Below are 8,149 nucleotides of genomic sequence, written 5' to 3'. Positions count from 1 at the left end.
ACATTGTTCATGATACCATAAGATGGATGTGGTTAACTTTAAGTTATTAAATAATAAAGAGATCTTTTCCTTTTCCTTTTTTTTCATACAACTTGTAATTTATTGAAACTTGTATGCTGGTCACACATATCTATAAAATGAATCTATCTCTGTAACCTTTAAAGAAAAAGCCAATAAATGCAGATTATATATTAAAAGCCCTCATATGTTACCAGCATCCACGTAAGAATTTTTAAAAAGCATTTCTGAATGTAACCTATTTTTCTTGAGACTTTTTTCTAACTTTATTGAGATATAATTGACATATAACATTGTATAACTTTAAGCTATGCAACATGATTTGATATGTGTGTGTATTACAAAATGATTACCACAATAAGGTTAGTTAATCACCTCACATAATTACCTTTTTGTATGTATGTGTGAGAATTTTTAACATACACTCTCTTGGCAACTTTTAAATATACAATACAGTATTGTTAACTATAATTATCATGCTGTACATTAAGGGGATCTTTTTCTTACCTCTATGAAATTACTTTAGAATCTCCTTTTTTACCTACGAGTACATGCGAAATACTTTATTAATTTTATTCCACTCAAATAAAGTTATATTTAACTGCCGATAAGTACTAAGTTTATATTAATTCCATAGTTTTAAAGTTTTAAAACATTTGCTTATCCCAAATTTGACTTATTTAGGTGCTACAGGAAATTATTAAAAATATAGAATTTAAAATGGCAATGTAATAGCTATTATGTCATCTCCCTCTACTGGATAGTATTAAAAAGCTTACTCTAATATATGTGCCTAAAGTTGTGGTTACATAGTCAAATGACATGGAGATGTAAATCAATTAACTTAATGTCCTATCCCTAATTTTGCCATAGACGAAAAATGTCACATGACTTACCCACTTTGAAAATTTTGCTGCATAACTACTCTCTTCTAGCTCATGTGAATGTGGCATATAAAATAACAATAAATATTTTTATCTGCAAATCACAATATCTGACTGTAATTATTCAGTTAAGGTAGGATTTTTTCAAAAATAATTCAGAGTATCTAAAACTACTATAGCAAAAGAACAGGTATAATTGTTACTTCAAAGTCAGGATTTCCAAATTCTTTCTTTAGTCAAATATTTGGAGGAGGAATTTAGGTCCAGCTGTTCAAATACAGCCCTTCATAGATTAAGACGGGGAATTTCTATTTGATTAGTCTGAGAAAGCCTCTATCATTAGATAATTCACAGAATACTTCAAACTAGAATTTATTTTCTTATGTGACACAATGTAGAACAAAGGTGTGGATTCAATCCCTAAATGGCCTTTAGCAGCAGTCTGACCTTGACAATTTATTTAACCTTTCTCAGGTTTAATCTCCTCATCGAGATAATCATCATACTTACTGCTTAGGGTTATTTTTAGGAATATCTAATTCAATGTACGAAAAGTATTTATCAAAATGCCTCACTCAAAGGAAATGCTTAATAAATGTTAGCTATTTTTAACTAATAATACTAAACATGAAATTAATGAAGTTAGTAATGCCAAATTTAAATTATGTGAATGAGTCTTGTGAAACTGTTAGTGCATTTTATGCATAATTTCAAGTCAGTCCTTTTTCTATATTTTAAATAAAATTACAGAGATAATAATACAGTCTTTAATATGTTCCTTGATAACCAAAACTAACATTAACACAAAATCTAAGGCAGTATTAAAGACAGAATAGATCTAGTATGAACTTTTGATATTATTTCATACAATCTCCATGTTTTTTACTTATGAGAAAACTGAAGCCTTGAGAGGTAAAATGACCTCTAACAATAACAGGGCTAGATTCTAGCCATTAGATGTTATAAGCATGAAGCAAAGGCAAGGCCCTAAAGGCTAGTTCGCTACACTTCTCAAAACATCAAACTTTTTCCTGATACCAGTTGCTTTTTGTTTCTTGGTCACTTACTCAATGTATGCAAAAAATACAAAAACAATATATGATGCAAATTATGAAGTGACCAAATATGAATATGAAACTAGTGGATTTAGTCCCTAGAAAACAGTTACCATAAAAATAAATATCAATGGTTTAAATCATTCAGAGTATGTTACGCTGTCTTCAAATAATCTTTATATTATCTCATTTTATTCTTCAATCTATCCTACAAAGGAGAAAGACTATATCTTATTAGTTGCATTTTAAAGGAGAAATTGAGACTCAGAGAAGTACAATTTCATAGCTAAGGATGGAGGAAACAAAAACAAGGCTTTGGACTCCTGGTCAAGAGTTTTCTTCATTCTTCTTTGCATTGTAATGGCTTTAAGCTACAAAATTGATACCTTCTGTGTATCATTAATAAATAGTAAATGTGTAAAAACAGAGCCATCCAAATCAATGAATATTTGATATATTTAAAATTAAGTGTTCATCGTGAATATACATTATCAAGAATTTGACCTTGGAGAAAAGGTCACAGTCATTGTTAGCTTTATATTAATGTGAAATATAAATTGACAAAATTTTTAATTCCTACAATGTACCCTTCAAGATAAACAAGGTTACAATCAACTAGGAATAAAAATATTTAAAATGTGTCATTAAATGAAGTACCTGAATATAACCAGTTATTTTTAAGACTCAAAAAAAACTTTCATATTTGAATGTAACTTATAGAAGATATCTCGCAAGTAAATAAGATTCTGAGTTAAAGTCTTTAAATGACCTTCACTTTAAAGTGTCCCTTTAAAGATATCCCACAGTGTTGCTAAGTAGAGTAAAACAAATTCTATTGACTGTACTTTAACACTATGATAGCTTCTATTGATGTAACACATTATCAACTACCCACCCTAGTCAGATAATACCTTTCCCAAGGCACTAGAGCAATAAAGATTTGTCTAAGCCATGCTGTCAGGATTGTAAATCCTCTCTGAAAAAAAAGTAGTTTACCCCTTTGCCAGGTGTACTGCTAGGATTAGGAGCAAAAAGGGCATCCTAGGCAGAGGGCACCTTCAGGGTGTGGTATTCACATCCATCTCTGTGAGCCCTAAGCAGTAGTACAGCCAGTCTCTAAACCCCTTCCAGGGAGGTGACCAGAGCTGTGCCTGGAACTTCTTAAAAAGGCAGATGACTTGATCATGGCAGGAAAGGGGAAGGGTGTGACTGAGCTTATGAGGTCCAGTTAAAGGTTCTAGGGAGCAACCAGCATAATAAAAGAACATGGCATTTTAAAATTGGACAGATCTGAGTTCGAATTCCTATTTCTCAATTTCTTTACCAGCATGACTCTCAGCAAGTAAGTTACCCTCCCCATTTAACAGGCATATGACCTTAGAAAGTTGCTTAACCTTTTTATGCCTCAGTTTCTTCATCCGTTAAATGAGAAAATGCCCCTTAGGGTTGTTGTATATTAAATGAGTAAAGCCCTTAGAAGAGTACCTGACATTTGGTAAGCCTTATTTAAGTGTTAGCTATTCTTGTTTGTTATTAATTCTCTAAGCCTCGGTTTCCTCATCTGGGCACTAGAGATAATAGAACATGCTTTGCAGAGCTGTTTTGAGGATTGTGTGAAAATTCAATACCTACTCTATAAATTGTACTGTTACTGTTGTTGTTACTTTATTGTTTTTCTCCATGCAAGTCAGTTGTGTTGGACTATAATACCACATATGCTCATGATACCTGTTGGGAAAAAAAGAGAGAGAGATAGCTGGATCTTTCTCTAGTTATAAGATGACAGTTTATGACACAAGTCTGGAATTTAACCCTGATTCAACCTAGGGTTGCTCAAATAGAAGATAATCTCAGACAAAGTAAGTATATCACTGAAATTGAGTTACATTAAAAAGGTCTTTCATACAAGTGATAAAATAGAGCTATAAAATTCAATCTCAAAAACATGCTCGGATTATTCAGTTTTAAAATTTCCAAGAATAATAAAGGTATTGCATAGAACAGTTCTTCCATATATAATGTTCTCCATGCTGCTACTAATATTTACTCATGATAGTTTTTCAAAGTTAAGCCTTCAGATAAGACTATAAGACATTCTTTTGGTTAGACAAAGATCAGTGAAGAGACATAGTGTGCAAGCTTTTGGATCATTTTCTACAAGAAACCAACAACATTACTCATGCTGAAGTAATGATGTATCCTGGGGCAAAAATGAGGGAGCAGGACTTGAAGGAGGCAAGTGAAGCACTTATCTTGGGTGCTGAAACCTCAGTACCCAAGAGAAATAATATATAGTGCAGTAGCTTTTTAAAAATCAAAACTAATGCAAAAAATCCATGATGAGCAAAATATCAAAATTTTAAATACAATGAGTGCATTCGTTTTCTATAGCTTCTGTAGCTTACTACATCAAACCCGGTTGCTTAAAACAACACACATTTATTATCTTATCTTATAGTTCTCTAGAACAGAAGTCTAAAATGGATCTCACTGGGCTAAAAAAATAAGATGTCAGCAGGGCTGTGTTCCTTCTGGAGGCTCCATTTCCTTGCCTTTTCTAGCTCCTAGGGGCTGCCAACATTCCTTCACGCTCGACCCTCTTCTCCCACCTCCAAAGCCAGCGATGCTGGGTTGAGTTCTCACAGTGCAGTACTCTCACCTGCCTTCCTCTTTCACTTTTAAGGACCCTTGTGATTACTTTGAACCTATCCAGATAATCCAATATAATCTCCCCATAGCAAAGTCCTTTACTTAATCACATCTGCAAAATCCCTTTTGCTACATAAAGAAAAAAAAAATCCTCACAAGTTCTAGAGATTGAGTCTTACACATACTTGGGGGCCATTGTTCTGCTTACCATAAAGAAGGTCCACCTAGCCCTTGTAGGACCCTGCCTCACTCTCCATACCCTAATCTTAGCCCTGCCACATTATTAATTGACAAATTGTAACAGTTTCAGTTCTAAATTCTCTGGATTTTTAGCACTCTATTCATGATACCCTTATAAAATCTAGAGGTGTCACCAGGCAAAGCTATTTCGGAAAGTGGCCCAGAAGCATAAAAGTAATCAAAAAGTTGAAAAACAAGTGTGATAAATAATTTGTTTATATGCAAAGGCAGAACTGTTTCAGTATTTGGAAGCTGCTGAAAAGCTAAACCTCATCTGTAAAGCATTAATGCTTTCCCGCCTTTTTGTACTAACGAGCATACTCTGTTAATCTAAAATTTTTACTTTATTACTTTTATTTTACTTGACTTATTTTAAGTTCTGCAAACATTTCATTTAAAAGTTATGATTATTTGCTTTCAGTTTTTAGCTGGATTAAAGTGCCTATCTTCTGCAGGACCCTGGGTGTTCTAGGATTACTTTCTGCTCATATCAAGTGAGGTGTGGTGGTGCCATTCCTGACAATTCTGAGCATATGGGTGTCATCTCCAGACCTCATGTTGCATTTTCCCATCTGGATTTTATCCAGTGTTCGTTGAGTTCCTGAATAAAGGACTATCTTATTTATGTTTTGGCATGAAATAGATGTCAGACAATTTTGTAAACGTTATAACACTGAATTTTCAAAATAACCCAAAGAATTAAATAGCATCGTCTTCTTTAACTATGTCCTAGACAAGTGGAGTGACTTGCCCAATGTCACCCAAGATGCGAATCCAGCTCCAGCATGGTCTAAAGCTCCAGCCTTTCCACCTACCTCCACCCCAGTTCATCACTATTGGGGGCATTATTGTGGATATCCAAATACAAGCTTAAATCAAAAAATAGCCCGTTGGTTCCAGACCATCTATCTACCTTTCTTTAAGAGTCTTTGAAGAAGATGAAAAATACACTGACCAGGGTACAACACATCAAAAGAGACTCCTTTCTCTTTCTTAAACGTGCTGAGCATGTTTAAGATAGGCTAGGCTAAGCTATGATGTTTGGTATGTTAAGTATCTTGAATGTATTTCAACCTATGACATTTTCAACTTACTATGGGTTTATTGGAATGTAATCACATACACACACACACACACACACACACACACACACAGAGTCTGCTAATAAAAATAATCATTAAAACTTTGTTAGAAAATTGAGCAGTCCAATTCCTGAAGATGTATTAACAATCCTATTTCAGATCAAAGGAACAAAATTTTGCTTGCTATCAAAGTGTTCAGGGAAGCTGAGAGAAGGACATATGCTTCATAAATAGTATAATTGGCCAGTAGGGCCAATTAAATTAAGACGATCTCTTTTTCCCCCAATAGATTTGGTTTCAAACACTTCACACAAGTTGTACCCAGATAATCTACTGCTAGACTATTTATATTCATTAATCCTAGAGCTTTCTTTTCCAATGTTTTTCTATGAGGGAAATTCCCATTGTTACCCTAATTATTGGACATTTTTATTTGTACATGAAAGAAGCCAATTCCTCCCCTTCATGTCTTTAGCCAAGGCAGCCAGTGCCAGCACTAGGATCAGCAGGTGCAGCTTCCAGCATTCTCTTTGTGCTGGCTACAGCATCAAGAGAAAAGCCTGCAGTAGTCACCTCGAGGGCAGGACATCATGGGCTCTCCCTACAGAGCACCTGCCAGCAGCTTAAAACTGCCATGTGGAGGTCAGGGAGAGATCTAGGGCCGAGGGCCTTTCGCCAAATCAGAGTTCACTCAAGGGTGCACATTTCTCCACAGGGCAAGTGTGATTCTACAGAAACAGTCTTCAGACATTTCCCCCTGCAGCCAATCTTCTTTTCTCTCAAGCCCCAACAGTCCTCCTCTAATTTTTGCCTTCCCAACTCAGATCCTGACAACAAACTGGTCAAATGCCATCATGGCAAAACACCATCTCATAAATACCAAGAAAAACAACATAAAACAAAATAAAGAACACTTGTTTTAGAGAACGTCATAGCAAAGATGTTAACAAATTCTAACATCCTATTTACCCATATAGAACTTGCTTAAAGTTTCCTCAATAAATAGACATATTAAGAATCGAGTCTTTCTGAGAAATATTCCTTTTCAAATAGTAATCAAGAAACATAAATATTATTTTTTATTCAATTGAGGCAGTGCTTCTTAAACTTAATTAATCAGAATCATTTGGAAAGCTTCTAAAGTATACATTCATGGGCCTCTACCTAATCAAATGAATCAGAATTATTCAGAGAAGTATTTAAGAATCTGAATTTTTACCAAGATGATGATTATTTGACTAATTTTTTTTTTTAGGCGAGGCAACCCTTGGTTGATCTCACAGATTGCAAGGACCTTGTCAGCTTACAATCTCTTATTTTTTTATTTTTCATGCCTGTAGCACCTGGTCTTCCTAGGTGGTCTCCCATCCAAGTACTAACCAGGGCCAACCCTGCTTAGCTTCCAAGATCAGACAGGATTGGGCTCGTTCAGGGTAGCATAGCCATATTCTGCAACACTAAACTAAGCACATCTTTTTTGTGTTTTACAATATGCATAGCTTTATATTAGACCTTGTAGCTAATAAAAAGATGAGAAGGCACATAGCTCATAAAACGGAAGGATTTTAAATTTAGTAAGAGAAATCAAACAAGAAAAAATATAATAAAGCATAATATAACAAGTGCCATAAGAGTGTTCTACCAAAATAGATCTAGGAGTTTAAAGAAGGAGAAAATACATCAGGTCATGAGGGGAATAAGGAAAAGCTTAAAAGAATATATTTCATTTGAGATGGACTTTACAAAAGTATAATCTTGATGAGAATCAGAAAATGCAAAGGCACAGAGACATAAAACCCACTACATGACAAGAAGGAGTGAATGACAGTGTTTAGCTATAGTACAGAGAGTAGCCAGCACAAAGGCCTGAAATTTAAACCAGTGCCCAATTGAGAGACCACTGCATGTTTGGCAGTGTAATGTATATTTAATTTCATGAGAGATGGGATCAATGAACTCAGACATGGAGTCAGCTGGTAACAATGTGTTCCACACAGCACTTCAGTCAAGGCCCACACAGAAAAAGAGGAGGGCTTTGACAATTAGTAAAACTGATTCTGAGGTCTGAAACTGAAAAATGTGAGACACTAAGTTTTAAAATCAAACCAAAGCTCTTCTTTTCTTCCTTCCTTTCTTCCTTCCTTCCTTCCTTCCTTCCTTCCTTCCTTCCTTCCTTCCTTCCTTCCTTCCTTCCTTCCTTCTTTCCTCTTTTCTCTTTCTC

At 34.8% G+C, this 8,149-nt stretch overlaps 1 pseudogene; it reads right to left on the bottom strand.

Annotated features, from left to right (window-relative positions):
• Positions 1-7,259: 7,259 nt before the first annotated feature.
• LOC112480323 lies at positions 7,260-7,378 on the bottom strand (annotated as a pseudogene).
• Between the last annotated feature and the right edge of the window lie 771 nt (positions 7,379-8,149).

Source organism: Pteropus alecto, unplaced genomic scaffold (assembly GCF_000325575.1).
Source record: "Pteropus alecto unplaced genomic scaffold, ASM32557v1 scaffold103, whole genome shotgun sequence".
In the NCBI taxonomy this organism is placed as follows: Eukaryota; Metazoa; Chordata; class Mammalia; order Chiroptera; family Pteropodidae; genus Pteropus; species Pteropus alecto.
Note: the sequence above shows the minus strand (reverse complement) of the source record. Positions and strands in the feature narration are given on the sequence as shown.